The 13,866-nt window shown below is 48.1% G+C and overlaps 15 non-coding genes and 5 pseudogenes across 15 annotated transcripts; all 20 read left to right on the top strand.

Annotated features, from left to right (window-relative positions):
* Positions 1–188: 188 nt before the first annotated feature.
* trnal-cag (transfer RNA leucine (anticodon CAG)) lies at positions 189–271 on the top strand. Its single transcript has one exon. It is a non-coding gene; the product is annotated as a tRNA-Leu (tRNA).
* Positions 272–519: 248 nt separating this feature from the next.
* On the top strand, positions 520–591 carry trnaq-cug (transfer RNA glutamine (anticodon CUG)). Its single transcript has one exon. It is a non-coding gene; the product is annotated as a tRNA-Gln (tRNA).
* A 282-nt stretch (positions 592–873) lies between these two features.
* Positions 874–945, top strand: trnaq-uug (transfer RNA glutamine (anticodon UUG)). The gene has a single exon. It is a non-coding gene; the product is annotated as a tRNA-Gln (tRNA).
* A 1,409-nt stretch (positions 946–2,354) lies between these two features.
* On the top strand, positions 2,355–2,463 carry LOC127361074 (uncharacterized; annotated as a pseudogene).
* Positions 2,464–2,846: 383 nt separating this feature from the next.
* Positions 2,847–2,929, top strand: trnal-cag (transfer RNA leucine (anticodon CAG)). The gene has a single exon. It is a non-coding gene; the product is annotated as a tRNA-Leu (tRNA).
* Positions 2,930–3,177: 248 nt separating this feature from the next.
* On the top strand, positions 3,178–3,249 carry trnaq-cug (transfer RNA glutamine (anticodon CUG)). The gene has a single exon. It is a non-coding gene; the product is annotated as a tRNA-Gln (tRNA).
* A 282-nt stretch (positions 3,250–3,531) lies between these two features.
* trnaq-uug (transfer RNA glutamine (anticodon UUG)) lies at positions 3,532–3,603 on the top strand. Its single transcript has one exon. It is a non-coding gene; the product is annotated as a tRNA-Gln (tRNA).
* Positions 3,604–5,012: 1,409 nt separating this feature from the next.
* On the top strand, positions 5,013–5,121 carry LOC127361073 (uncharacterized; annotated as a pseudogene).
* A 383-nt stretch (positions 5,122–5,504) lies between these two features.
* On the top strand, positions 5,505–5,587 carry trnal-cag (transfer RNA leucine (anticodon CAG)). The gene has a single exon. It is a non-coding gene; the product is annotated as a tRNA-Leu (tRNA).
* A 248-nt stretch (positions 5,588–5,835) lies between these two features.
* trnaq-cug (transfer RNA glutamine (anticodon CUG)) lies at positions 5,836–5,907 on the top strand. Its single transcript has one exon. It is a non-coding gene; the product is annotated as a tRNA-Gln (tRNA).
* A 282-nt stretch (positions 5,908–6,189) lies between these two features.
* trnaq-uug (transfer RNA glutamine (anticodon UUG)) lies at positions 6,190–6,261 on the top strand. The gene has a single exon. It is a non-coding gene; the product is annotated as a tRNA-Gln (tRNA).
* A 1,409-nt stretch (positions 6,262–7,670) lies between these two features.
* LOC127361072 (uncharacterized) lies at positions 7,671–7,779 on the top strand (annotated as a pseudogene).
* Positions 7,780–8,162: 383 nt separating this feature from the next.
* trnal-cag (transfer RNA leucine (anticodon CAG)) lies at positions 8,163–8,245 on the top strand. Its single transcript has one exon. It is a non-coding gene; the product is annotated as a tRNA-Leu (tRNA).
* Positions 8,246–8,493: 248 nt separating this feature from the next.
* On the top strand, positions 8,494–8,565 carry trnaq-cug (transfer RNA glutamine (anticodon CUG)). Its single transcript has one exon. It is a non-coding gene; the product is annotated as a tRNA-Gln (tRNA).
* A 282-nt stretch (positions 8,566–8,847) lies between these two features.
* Positions 8,848–8,919, top strand: trnaq-uug (transfer RNA glutamine (anticodon UUG)). Its single transcript has one exon. It is a non-coding gene; the product is annotated as a tRNA-Gln (tRNA).
* A 1,410-nt stretch (positions 8,920–10,329) lies between these two features.
* LOC127361071 (uncharacterized) lies at positions 10,330–10,438 on the top strand (annotated as a pseudogene).
* Positions 10,439–10,821: 383 nt separating this feature from the next.
* Positions 10,822–10,904, top strand: trnal-cag (transfer RNA leucine (anticodon CAG)). Its single transcript has one exon. It is a non-coding gene; the product is annotated as a tRNA-Leu (tRNA).
* A 248-nt stretch (positions 10,905–11,152) lies between these two features.
* trnaq-cug (transfer RNA glutamine (anticodon CUG)) lies at positions 11,153–11,224 on the top strand. Its single transcript has one exon. It is a non-coding gene; the product is annotated as a tRNA-Gln (tRNA).
* A 1,763-nt stretch (positions 11,225–12,987) lies between these two features.
* On the top strand, positions 12,988–13,096 carry LOC127361070 (uncharacterized; annotated as a pseudogene).
* A 383-nt stretch (positions 13,097–13,479) lies between these two features.
* On the top strand, positions 13,480–13,562 carry trnal-cag (transfer RNA leucine (anticodon CAG)). Its single transcript has one exon. It is a non-coding gene; the product is annotated as a tRNA-Leu (tRNA).
* The last annotated feature ends 304 nt before the right edge of the window (positions 13,563–13,866 follow it).

The raw sequence follows: 13,866 nt of genomic DNA, 5'->3' as shown, positions 1-13,866 counted from the left end.
GGGCTATTTCCCAAATCCTCAGTGTACGCTTAGCCCAGTTATCTACGCTTAGCCCGGTCAAGAGACCAAACGAGCATTTTCCTCTTCCTGAATGAAGAAAATCCTTCTGTTCGCCCAGATTCAGTTGAAATTCTACCCCTGCACCATCGAGACGATTCTTCGAGATCCGAAAAAGATCAGCTCAAGGCGTCAGGATGGCCGAGCGGTCTAAGGCGCTGCGTTCAGGTCGCAGTCTCCCCTGGAGGCGTGGGTTCGAATCCCACTTCTGACAGCAACAATTTTCCACTCCGCTAACTCTGTGTTTGGAAAGAAACACATATGAGCAAATACATTAGCAGCACCGTTTGTAAGGCTTTACCTAGTCAACCTATGTAAAGGTTCCATGTGTTTCAACACGCTACCCACATCTCCTGCTGCATTCATTGTTTGTAGGCAGTCGTGTCTTTCGTCACCTATGCGCTGCATCGTTAACATACATGGGAATGCACCGTGAGAAAGGACCTCTTGTGGCCATGTGCCGGTTCCATGGTGTAATGGTTAGCACTCTGGGCTCTGAATCCAGCGATCCGAGTTCAAGTCTCGGTGGGACCTGGTTTTGAAGCTGCAGTACCGCACGGAATGCCACTTGTCCATCCTCGTACATGAGGAAGTTTTGAATTTGCCTCCTGCAAACCCCACAGATGAATGGATTCACAATGAATTTGTTAAACACGCAATGCTCCCTTCCCTGTCAGTGAACGAAACAGCTGTAAGTTTGTCGAAATAGACCCAATTTTTCTCATGTCTTACATACCTTTTAGACTTACAACGCTTAACCTGGCCGGAAAACCTGATCTCTAATTATGTTGCAAAAGCTTGACAGGCATGTCCTGTGGTTCCATGGTGTAATGGTCAGCACTCTGGACTTTGAATCCAGTGATCCGAGTTCAAGTCTCGGTGGAACTTGATTTAATGCCAGTGACAGGTAAAAGAGTTAACCGTTGAGGTTGACGACAATGAAAGCTCTTCCAAGGATGTTCTGACCAGATGTCTAGAAAGAAAGGTCAGCAGTTCATATGACAAAATACACTATCAGCTGCTTTTGTAAGGGTCAACACTGTCAACCTATCCAAGGTTACCGTGATATCTTTCCACATGCTACCCCTACCTTTTGCTGGAATAATTGTGGATCATTTTCTGTGATTTTTCATGAACACGGCTCTCTGCCGGACAACAGTGGATTCTTCACTTGGGGTTGGGAGTGACTTGGTGGCCCAAGAGAAGGAGTCCAAGTGCAAGTTTGGGACAAGATGGCTGAGTGCTCTAAGGTGCTGCGTTCAGCTCTAAGGGCCGTAGTTCGCGCCACATAGTTCTTTTCCCGTTGCACAAGAGCCCGTTGTACAAGACCCTAATGCATATCGATGGGACAAAGGTTAAGCGCGTCGACAGATCAAGAGACCAAACAAGCATTTTTTTTCCTGAATGAAGAAAGTCCTTCTGTTTGCTCAGATTATGTTAAAATTCTACCGCTGCACCGTTGAGAGCATCCATCCAGATTCAAAAGCAAAGCGCTGAAAGAGTCAGGATGGTCTAAAATGATGTTTGGAAAGAAAGGTCAGCAGATCATATGACAAAATACAGTAGCAGCACTGTTTGTAAGGGTCTACGTTGTCAACCTATCCAAAGTTACCATGATGTGTTTCCACACGCTACTCCTGTCGGTTGCTGGATTCATTGTTTTTTTGGGGAGCCGATCCTTTCAACAAATATCCCAGCTCTTAGCACCGACTCGTGGCCCACCCTCGGGGCTGGACCTGAGTTCCAGGCCTGCTCCACTCCCCGCAACACGGAGTCATGGGTCCGGGTCAGAAGTGTGCGGCGTGCTAAACGTTCCAGCCGACGAATTGCAGCTGACACTCTCTTGCTGAGCAGCAAATTCCAAACTCTGGACAGTGGGGATCAACTGCGGCTTCCAGGGAAGCGCAAGCTGAGTGAGCGCCCATCTCCTGGCCAGACCCCCGCTCCTGACGTGGTGGCTGATGGCTCCCCTACCACCACAGATCCAGCCTTGGTCCAGCCACGCTCTGCCTCCAACGCAGCAGAGGGTCCCCCGCCTCCCAGGTCCGGATTGGTGCTAGTCGAGATCGCCTACCTTCTCCTGTTCGTCAGGAATGACCCTCAACCAACAGGCTTGGCTCATCCGTCTACTGAGTGCTTTAAACAAATCAATAAAAGTTGGTCGTCAAATCGTACGTACATAAATAAACGTCTTGAATGTATTCTCACATTCTCCTACGCATAGACCCTAATCTGACAGAATAACAGAACATGGTGTAACAACGTCTTTAAAGGGTCCATTTGCAGGTGCAGCTCTTGCTTACGGCCAGACCACCCTGAACACGCCCGATCTCGGAAGCTAAGCGGGGTTGGGCCTGTTTAGTACTTGGATAGGAGACTGCCTAGGAATACCAGGTGCTGCAAGCTTTTTCATTTCTCTTAACAAACAGCAGAGGCTGCTGCTTCTAAACAGAACGTTGTCATATGATACAGTAGCATCACTATTTGTAAGTGCACTGTCTACGTTGTCAACCTATCCAAAGTTACCGTGATGTTTTTCCACACGCCACTCCTATCGGTTACTGGATTCATTGTAAGAATCATTCAAATCAGAGGCTTATGGGGCTATTTCCCAAATCCTCAGTGTACGCTTAGCCCAGTTATCTACGCTTAGCCCGGTCAAGAGACCAAACGAGCATTTTCCTCTTCCTGAATGAAGAAAATCCTTCTGTTCGCCCAGATTCAGTTGAAATTCTACCCCTGCACCATCGAGACGATTCTTCGAGATCCGAAAAAGATCAGCTCAAGGCGTCAGGATGGCCGAGCGGTCTAAGGCGCTGCGTTCAGGTCGCAGTCTCCCCTGGAGGCGTGGGTTCGAATCCCACTTCTGACAGCAACAATTTTCCACTCCGCTAACTCTGTGTTTGGAAAGAAACACATATGAGCAAATACATTAGCAGCACCGTTTGTAAGGCTTTACCTAGTCAACCTATGTAAAGGTTCCATGTGTTTCAACACGCTACCCACATCTCCTGCTGCATTCATTGTTTGTAGGCAGTCGTGTCTTTCGTCACCTATGCGCTGCATCGTTAACATACATGGGAATGCACCGTGAGAAAGGACCTCTTGTGGCCATGTGCCGGTTCCATGGTGTAATGGTTAGCACTCTGGGCTCTGAATCCAGCGATCCGAGTTCAAGTCTCGGTGGGACCTGGTTTTGAAGCTGCAGTACCGCACGGAATGCCACTTGTCCATCCTCGTACATGAGGAAGTTTTGAATTTGCCTCCTGCAAACCCCACAGATGAATGGATTCACAATGAATTTGTTAAACACGCAATGCTCCCTTCCCTGTCAGTGAACGAAACAGCTGTAAGTTTGTCGAAATAGACCCAATTTTTCTCATGTCTTACATACCTTTTAGACTTACAACGCTTAACCTGGCCGGAAAACCTGATCTCTAATTATGTTGCAAAAGCTTGACAGGCATGTCCTGTGGTTCCATGGTGTAATGGTCAGCACTCTGGACTTTGAATCCAGTGATCCGAGTTCAAGTCTCGGTGGAACTTGATTTAATGCCAGTGACAGGTAAAAGAGTTAACCGTTGAGGTTGACGACGATGAAAGCTCTTCCAAGGATGTTCTGACCAGATGTCTAGAAAGAAAGGTCAGCAGTTCATATGACAAAATACACTATCAACTGCTTTTGTAAGGGTCAACACTGTCAACCTATCCAAGGTTACCGTGATATCTTTCCACATGCTACCCCTACCTTTTGCTGGAATAATTGTGGATCATTTTCTGTGATTTTTCATGAACACGGCTCTCTGCCGGACAACAGTGGATTCTTCACTTGGGGTTGGGAGTGACTTGGTGGCCCAAGAGAAGGAGTCCAAGTGCAAGTTTGGGACAAGATGGCTGAGTGCTCTAAGGTGCTGCGTTCAGCTCTAAGGGCCGTAGTTCGCGCCACATAGTTCTTTTCCCGTTGCACAAGAGCCCGTTGTACAAGACCCTAATGCATATCGATGGGACAAAGGTTAAGCGCGTCGACAGATCAAGAGACCAAACAAGCATTTTTTTTCCTGAATGAAGAAAGTCCTTCTGTTTGCTCAGATTATGTTAAAATTCTACCGCTGCACCGTTGAGAGCATCCATCCAGATTCAAAAGCAAAGCGCTGAAAGAGTCAGGATGGTCTAAAATGATGTTTGGAAAGAAAGGTCAGCAGATCATATGACAAAATACAGTAGCAGCACTGTTTGTAAGGGTCTACGTTGTCAACCTATCCAAAGTTACCATGATGTGTTTCCACACGCTACTCCTGTCGGTTGCTGGATTCATTGTTTTTTTGGGGAGCCGATCCTTTCAACAAATATCCCAGCTCTTAGCACCGACTCGTGGCCCACCCTCGGGGCTGGACCTGAGTTCCAGGCCTGCTCCACTCCCCGCAACACGGAGTCATGGGTCCGGGTCAGAAGTGTGCGGCGTGCTAAACGTTCCAGCCGACGAATTGCAGCTGACACTCTCTTGCTGAGCAGCAAATTCCAAACTCTGGACAGTGGGGATCAACTGCGGCTTCCAGGGAAGCGCAAGCTGAGTGAGCGCCCATCTCCTGGCCAGACCCCCGCTCCTGACGTGGTGGCTGATGGCTCCCCTACCACCACAGATCCAGCCTTGGTCCAGCCACGCTCTGCCTCCAACGCAGCAGAGGGTCCCCCGCCTCCCAGGTCCGGATTGGTGCTAGTCGAGATCGCCTACCTTCTCCTGTTCGTCAGGAATGACCCTCAACCAACAGGCTTGGCTCATCCGTCTACTGAGTGCTTTAAACAAATCAATAAAAGTTGGTCGTCAAATCGTACGTACATAAATAAACGTCTTGAATGTATTCTCACATTCTCCTACGCATAGACCCTAATCTGACAGAATAACAGAACATGGTGTAACAACGTCTTTAAAGGGTCCATTTGCAGGTGCAGCTCTCGCTTACGGCCAGACCACCCTGAACACGCCCGATCTCGGAAGCTAAGCGGGGTTGGGCCTGTTTAGTACTTGGATAGGAGACTGCCTAGGAATACCAGGTGCTGCAAGCTTTTTCATTTCTCTTAACAAACAGCAGAGGCTGCTGCTTCTAAACAGAACGTTGTCATATGATACAGTAGCATCACTATTTGTAAGTGCACTGTCTACGTTGTCAACCTATCCAAAGTTACCGTGATGTTTTTCCACACGCCACTCCTATCGGTTACTGGATTCATTGTAAGAATCATTCAAATCAGAGGCTTATGGGGCTATTTCCCAAATCCTCAGTGTACGCTTAGCCCAGTTATCTACGCTTAGCCCGGTCAAGAGACCAAACGAGCATTTTCCTCTTCCTGAATGAAGAAAATCCTTCTGTTCGCCCAGATTCAGTTGAAATTCTACCCCTGCACCATCGAGACGATTCTTCGAGATCCGAAAAAGATCAGCTCAAGGCGTCAGGATGGCCGAGCGGTCTAAGGCGCTGCGTTCAGGTCGCAGTCTCCCCTGGAGGCGTGGGTTCGAATCCCACTTCTGACAGCAACAATTTTCCACTCCGCTAACTCTGTGTTTGGAAAGAAACACATATGAGCAAATACATTAGCAGCACCGTTTGTAAGGCTTTACCTAGTCAACCTATGTAAAGGTTCCATGTGTTTCAACACGCTACCCACATCTCCTGCTGCATTCATTGTTTGTAGGCAGTCGTGTCTTTCGTCACCTATGCGCTGCATCGTTAACATACATGGGAATGCACCGTGAGAAAGGACCTCTTGTGGCCATGTGCCGGTTCCATGGTGTAATGGTTAGCACTCTGGGCTCTGAATCCAGCGATCCGAGTTCAAGTCTCGGTGGGACCTGGTTTTGAAGCTGCAGTACCGCACGGAATGCCACTTGTCCATCCTCGTACATGAGGAAGTTTTGAATTTGCCTCCTGCAAACCCCACAGATGAATGGATTCACAATGAATTTGTTAAACACGCAATGCTCCCTTCCCTGTCAGTGAACGAAACAGCTGTAAGTTTGTCGAAATAGACCCAATTTTTCTCATGTCTTACATACCTTTTAGACTTACAACGCTTAACCTGGCCGGAAAACCTGATCTCTAATTATGTTGCAAAAGCTTGACAGGCATGTCCTGTGGTTCCATGGTGTAATGGTCAGCACTCTGGACTTTGAATCCAGTGATCCGAGTTCAAGTCTCGGTGGAACTTGATTTAATGCCAGTGACAGGTAAAAGAGTTAACCGTTGAGGTTGACGACAATGAAAGCTCTTCCAAGGATGTTCTGACCAGATGTCTAGAAAGAAAGGTCAGCAGTTCATATGACAAAATACACTATCAACTGCTTTTGTAAGGGTCAACACTGTCAACCTATCCAAGGTTACCGTGATATCTTTCCACATGCTACCCCTACCTTTTGCTGGAATAATTGTGGATCATTTTCTGTGATTTTTCATGAACACGGCTCTCTGCCGGACAACAGTGGATTCTTCACTTGGGGTTGGGAGTGACTTGGTGGCCCAAGAGAAGGAGTCCAAGTGCAAGTTTGGGACAAGATGGCTGAGTGCTCTAAGGTGCTGCGTTCAGCTCTAAGGGCCGTAGTTCGCGCCACATAGTTCTTTTCCCGTTGCACAAGAGCCCGTTGTACAAGACCCTAATGCATATCGATGGGACAAAGGTTAAGCGCGTCGACAGATCAAGAGACCAAACAAGCATTTTTTTTCCTGAATGAAGAAAGTCCTTCTGTTTGCTCAGATTATGTTAAAATTCTACCGCTGCACCGTTGAGAGCATCCATCCAGATTCAAAAGCAAAGCGCTGAAAGAGTCAGGATGGTCTAAAATGATGTTTGGAAAGAAAGGTCAGCAGATCATATGACAAAATACAGTAGCAGCACTGTTTGTAAGGGTCTACGTTGTCAACCTATCCAAAGTTACCATGATGTGTTTCCACACGCTACTCCTGTCGGTTGCTGGATTCATTGTTTTTTTGGGGAGCCGATCCTTTCAACAAATATCCCAGCTCTTAGCACCGACTCGTGGCCCACCCTCGGGGCTGGACCTGAGTTCCAGGCCTGCTCCACTCCCCGCAACACGGAGTCATGGGTCCGGGTCAGAAGTGTGCGGCGTGCTAAACGTTCCAGCCGACGAATTGCAGCTGACACTCTCTTGCTGAGCAGCAAATTCCAAACTCTGGACAGTGGGGATCAACTGCGGCTTCCAGGGAAGCGCAAGCTGAGTGAGCGCCCATCTCCTGGCCAGACCCCCGCTCCTGACGTGGTGGCTGATGGCTCCCCTACCACCACAGATCCAGCCTTGGTCCAGCCACGCTCTGCCTCCAACGCAGCAGAGGGTCCCCCGCCTCCCAGGTCCGGATTGGTGCTAGTCGAGATCGCCTACCTTCTCCTGTTCGTCAGGAATGACCCTCAACCAACAGGCTTGGCTCATCCGTCTACTGAGTGCTTTAAACAAATCAATAAAAGTTGGTCGTCAAATCGTACGTACATAAATAAACGTCTTGAATGTATTCTCACATTCTCCTACGCATAGACCCTAATCTGACAGAATAACAGAACATGGTGTAACAACGTCTTTAAAGGGTCCATTTGCAGGTGCAGCTCTTGCTTACGGCCAGACCACCCTGAACACGCCCGATCTCGGAAGCTAAGCGGGGTTGGGCCTGTTTAGTACTTGGATAGGAGACTGCCTAGGAATACCAGGTGCTGCAAGCTTTTTCATTTCTCTTAACAAACAGCAGAGGCTGCTGCTTCTAAACAGAACGTTGTCATATGATACAGTAGCATCACTATTTGTAAGTGCACTGTCTACGTTGTCAACCTATCCAAAGTTACCGTGATGTTTTTCCACACGCCACTCCTATCGGTTACTGGATTCATTGTAAGAATCATTCAAATCAGAGGCTTATGGGGCTATTTCCCAAATCCTCAGTGTACGCTTAGCCCAGTTATCTACGCTTAGCCCGGTCAAGAGACCAAACGAGCATTTTCCTCTTCCTGAATGAAGAAAATCCTTCTGTTCGCCCAGATTCAGTTGAAATTCTACCCCTGCACCATCGAGACGATTCTTCGAGATCCGAAAAAGATCAGCTCAAGGCGTCAGGATGGCCGAGCGGTCTAAGGCGCTGCGTTCAGGTCGCAGTCTCCCCTGGAGGCGTGGGTTCGAATCCCACTTCTGACAGCAACAATTTTCCACTCCGCTAACTCTGTGTTTGGAAAGAAACACATATGAGCAAATACATTAGCAGCACCGTTTGTAAGGCTTTACCTAGTCAACCTATGTAAAGGTTCCATGTGTTTCAACACGCTACCCACATCTCCTGCTGCATTCATTGTTTGTAGGCAGTCGTGTCTTTCGTCACCTATGCGCTGCATCGTTAACATACATGGGAATGCACCGTGAGAAAGGACCTCTTGTGGCCATGTGCCGGTTCCATGGTGTAATGGTTAGCACTCTGGGCTCTGAATCCAGCGATCCGAGTTCAAGTCTCGGTGGGACCTGGTTTTGAAGCTGCAGTACCGCACGGAATGCCACTTGTCCATCCTCGTACATGAGGAAGTTTTGAATTTGCCTCCTGCAAACCCCACAGATGAATGGATTCACAATGAATTTGTTAAACACGCAATGCTCCCTTCCCTGTCAGTGAACGAAACAGCTGTAAGTTTGTCGAAATAGACCCAATTTTTCTCATGTCTTACATACCTTTTAGACTTACAACGCTTAACCTGGCCGGAAAACCTGATCTCTAATTATGTTGCAAAAGCTTGACAGGCATGTCCTGTGGTTCCATGGTGTAATGGTCAGCACTCTGGACTTTGAATCCAGTGATCCGAGTTCAAGTCTCGGTGGAACTTGATTTAATGCCAGTGACAGGTAAAAGAGTTAACCGTTGAGGTTGACGACGATGAAAGCTCTTCCAAGGATGTTCTGACCAGATGTCTAGAAAGAAAGGTCAGCAGTTCATATGACAAAATACACTATCAACTGCTTTTGTAAGGGTCAACACTGTCAACCTATCCAAGGTTACCGTGATATCTTTCCACATGCTACCCCTACCTTTTGCTGGAATAATTGTGGATCATTTTCTGTGATTTTTCATGAACACGGCTCTCTGCCGGACAACAGTGGATTCTTCACTTGGGGTTGGGAGTGACTTGGTGGCCCAAGAGAAGGAGTCCAAGTGCAAGTTTGGGACAAGATGGCTGAGTGCTCTAAGGTGCTGCGTTCAGCTCTAAGGGCCGTAGTTCGCGCCACATAGTTCTTTTCCCGTTGCACAAGAGCCCGTTGTACAAGACCCTAATGCATATCGATGGGACAAAGGTTAAGCGCGTCGACAGATCAAGAGACCAAACAAGCATTTTTTTTCCTGAATGAAGAAAGTCCTTCTGTTTGCTCAGATTATGTTAAAATTCTACCGCTGCACCGTTGAGAGCATCCATCCAGATTCAAAAGCAAAGCGCTGAAAGAGTCAGGATGGTCTAAAATGATGTTTGGAAAGAAAGGTCAGCAGATCATATGACAAAATACAGTAGCAGCACTGTTTGTAAGGGTCTACGTTGTCAACCTATCCAAAGTTACCATGATGTGTTTCCACACGCTACTCCTGTCGGTTGCTGGATTCATTGTTTTTTTGGGGAGCCGATCCTTTCAACAAATATCCCAGCTCTTAGCACCGACTCGTGGCCCACCCTCGGGGCTGGACCTGAGTTCCAGGCCTGCTCCACTCCCCCGCAACACGGAGTCATGGGTCCGGGTCAGAAGTGTGCGGCGTGCTAAACGTTCCAGCCGACGAATTGCAGCTGACACTCTCTTGCTGAGCAGCAAATTCCAAACTCTGGACAGTGGGGATCAACTGCGGCTTCCAGGGAAGCGCAAGCTGAGTGAGCGCCCATCTCCTGGCCAGACCCCCGCTCCTGACGTGGTGGCTGATGGCTCCCCTACCACCACAGATCCAGCCTTGGTCCAGCCACGCTCTGCCTCCAACGCAGCAGAGGGTCCCCCGCCTCCCAGGTCCGGATTGGTGCTAGTCGAGATCGCCTACCTTCTCCTGTTCGTCAGGAATGACCCTCAACCAACAGGCTTGGCTCATCCGTCTACTGAGTGCTTTAAACAAATCAATAAAAGTTGGTCGTCAAATCGTACGTACATAAATAAACGTCTTGAATGTATTCTCACATTCTCCTACGCATAGACCCTAATCTGACAGAATAACAGAACATGGTGTAACAACGTCTTTAAAGGGTCCATTTGCAGGTGCAGCTCTCGCTTACGGCCAGACCACCCTGAACACGCCCGATCTCGGAAGCTAAGCGGGGTTGGGCCTGTTTAGTACTTGGATAGGAGACTGCCTAGGAATACCAGGTGCTGCAAGCTTTTTCATTTCTCTTAACAAACAGCAGAGGCTGCTGCTTCTAAACAGAACGTTGTCATATGATACAGTAGCATCACTATTTGTAAGTGCACTGTCTACGTTGTCAACCTATCCAAAGTTACCGTGATGTTTTTCCACACGCCACTCCTATCGGTTACTGGATTCATTGTAAGAATCATTCAAATCAGAGGCTTATGGGGCTATTTCCCAAATCCTCAGTGTACGCTTAGCCCAGTTATCTACGCTTAGCCCGGTCAAGAGACCAAACGAGCATTTTCCTCTTCCTGAATGAAGAAAATCCTTCTGTTCGCCCAGATTCAGTTGAAATTCTACCCCTGCACCATCGAGACGATTCTTCGAGATCCGAAAAAGATCAGCTCAAGGCGTCAGGATGGCCGAGCGGTCTAAGGCGCTGCGTTCAGGTCGCAGTCTCCCCTGGAGGCGTGGGTTCGAATCCCACTTCTGACAGCAACAATTTTCCACTCCGCTAACTCTGTGTTTGGAAAGAAACACATATGAGCAAATACATTAGCAGCACCGTTTGTAAGGCTTTACCTAGTCAACCTATGTAAAGGTTCCATGTGTTTCAACACGCTACCCACATCTCCTGCTGCATTCATTGTTTGTAGGCAGTCGTGTCTTTCGTCACCTATGCGCTGCATCGTTAACATACATGGGAATGCACCGTGAGAAAGGACCTCTTGTGGCCATGTGCCGGTTCCATGGTGTAATGGTTAGCACTCTGGGCTCTGAATCCAGCGATCCGAGTTCAAGTCTCGGTGGGACCTGGTTTTGAAGCTGCAGTACCGCACGGAATGCCACTTGTCCATCCTCGTACATGAGGAAGTTTTGAATTTGCCTCCTGCAAACCCCACAGATGAATGGATTCACAATGAATTTGTTAAACACGCAATGCTCCCTTCCCTGTCAGTGAACGAAACAGCTGTAAGTTTGTCGAAATAGACCCAATTTTTCTCATGTCTTACATACCTTTTAGACTTACAACGCTTAACCTGGCCGGAAAACCTGATCTCTAATTATGTTGCAAAAGCTTGACAGGCATGTCCTGTGGTTCCATGGTGTAATGGTCAGCACTCTGCACTTTGAATCCAGTGATCCGAGTTCACGTCTCAGTGGAACTTGATTTAATGCCAGTGACAGGTAAAAGAGTTAACCGTTGAGGTTGACGACAATGAAAGCTCTTCCAAGGATGTTCTGACCAGATGTCTAGAAAGAAAGGTCAGCAGTTCATATGACAAAATACACTATCAACTGCTTTTGTAAGGGTCAACACTGTCAACCTATCCAAGGTTACCGTGATATCTTTCCACATGCTACCCCTACCTTTTGCTGGAATAATTGTGGATCATTTTCTGTGATTTTTCATGAACACGGCTCTCTGCCGGACAACAGTGGATTCTTCACTTGGGGTTGGGAGTGACTTGGTGGCCCAAGAGAAGGAGTCCAAGTGCAAGTTTGGGACAAGATGGCTGAGTGCTCTAAGGTGCTGCGTTCAGCTCTAAGGGCCGTAGTTCGCGCCACATAGTTCTTTTCCCGTTGCACAAGAGCCCGTTGTACAAGACCCTAATGCATATCGATGGGACAAAGGTTAAGCGCGTCGACAGATCAAGAGACCAAACAAGCATTTTTTTTCCTGAATGAAGAAAGTCCTTCTGTTTGCTCAGATTATGTTAAAATTCTACCGCTGCACCGTTGAGAGCATCCATCCAGATTCAAAAGCAAAGCGCTGAAAGAGTCAGGATGGTCTAAAATGATGTTTGGAAAGAAAGGTCAGCAGATCATATGACAAAATACAGTAGCAGCACTGTTTGTAAGGGTCTACGTTGTCAACCTATCCAAAGTTACCATGATGTGTTTCCACACGCTACTCCTGTCGGTTGCTGGATTCATTGTTTTTTTGGGGAGCCGATCCTTTCAACAAATATCCCAGCTCTTAGCACCGACTCGTGGCCCACCCTCGGGGCTGGACCTGAGTTCCAGGCCTGCTCCACTCCCCGCAACACGGAGTCATGGGTCCGGGTCAGAAGTGTGCGGCGTGCTAAACGTTCCAGCCGACGAATTGCAGCTGACACTCTCTTGCTGAGCAGCAAATTCCAAACTCTGGACAGTGGGGATCAACTGCGGCTTCCAGGGAAGCGCAAGCTGAGTGAGCGCCCATCTCCTGGCCAGACCCCCGCTCCTGACGTGGTGGCTGATGGCTCCCCTACCACCACAGATCCAGCCTTGGTCCAGCCACGCTCTGCCTCCAACGCAGCAGAGGGTCCCCCGCCTCCCAGGTCCGGATTGGTGCTAGTCGAGATCGCCTACCTTCTCCTGTTCGTCAGGAATGACCCTCAACCAACAGGCTTGGCTCATCCGTCTACTGAGTGCTTTAAACAAATCAATAAAAGTTGGTCGTCAAATCGTACGTACATAAATAAACGTCTTGAATGTATTCTCACATTCTCCTACGCATAGACCCTAATCTGACAGAATAACAGAACATGGTGTAACAACGTCTTTAAAGGGTCCATTTGCAGGTGCAGCTCTCGCTTACGGCCAGACCACCCTGAACACGCCCGATCTCGGAAGCTAAGCGGGGTTGGGCCTGTTTAGTACTTGGATAGGAGACTGCCTAGGAATACCAGGTGCTGCAAGCTTTTTCATTTCTCTTAACAAACAGCAGAGGCTGCTTCTTCTAAACAGAACGTTGTCATATGATACAGTAGCATCACTATTTGTAAGTGCACTGTCTACGTTGTCAACCTATCCAAAGTTACCGTGATGTTTTTCCACACGCCACTCCTATCGGTTACTGGATTCATTGTAAGAATCATTCAAATCAGAGGCTTATGGGGCTATTTCCCAAATCCTCAGTGTACGCTTAGCCCAGTTATCTACGCTTAGCCCGGTCAAGAGACCAAACGAGCATTTTCCTCTTCCTGAATGAAGAAAATCCTTCTGTTCGCCCAGATTCAGTTGAAATTCTACCCCTGCACCATCGAGACGATTGTTCGAGATCCGAAAAAGATCAGCTCAAGGCGTCAGGATGGCCGAGCGGTCTAAGGCGCTGCGTTCAGGTCGCAGTCTCCCCTGGAGGCGTGGGTTCGAATCCCACTTCTGACAGCAACAGTTTTCCACTCCGCTAACTCTGTGTTTGGAAAGAAACACATATGAGCAAATACATTAGCAGCACCGTTTGTAAGGCTTTACCTAGTCAACCTATGTAAAGGTTCCATGTGTTTCAACACGCTACCCACATCTCCTGCTGCATTCATTGTTTGTAGGCAGTCGTGTCTTTCGTCACCTATGCGCTGCATCGTTAACATACATGGGAATGCACCGTGAGAAAGGACCTCTTGTGGCCATGTGCCGGTTCCATGGTGTAATGGTTAGCACTCTGGGCTCTGAATCCAGCGATCGAGTTCAA

Source organism: Dicentrarchus labrax, unplaced genomic scaffold (genome assembly GCF_905237075.1).
Source record: "Dicentrarchus labrax unplaced genomic scaffold, dlabrax2021, whole genome shotgun sequence".
NCBI classification, from domain to species: Eukaryota; Metazoa; Chordata; class Actinopteri; family Moronidae; genus Dicentrarchus; species Dicentrarchus labrax.
This window is presented reverse-complemented; position numbering and strand designations above follow the sequence as displayed.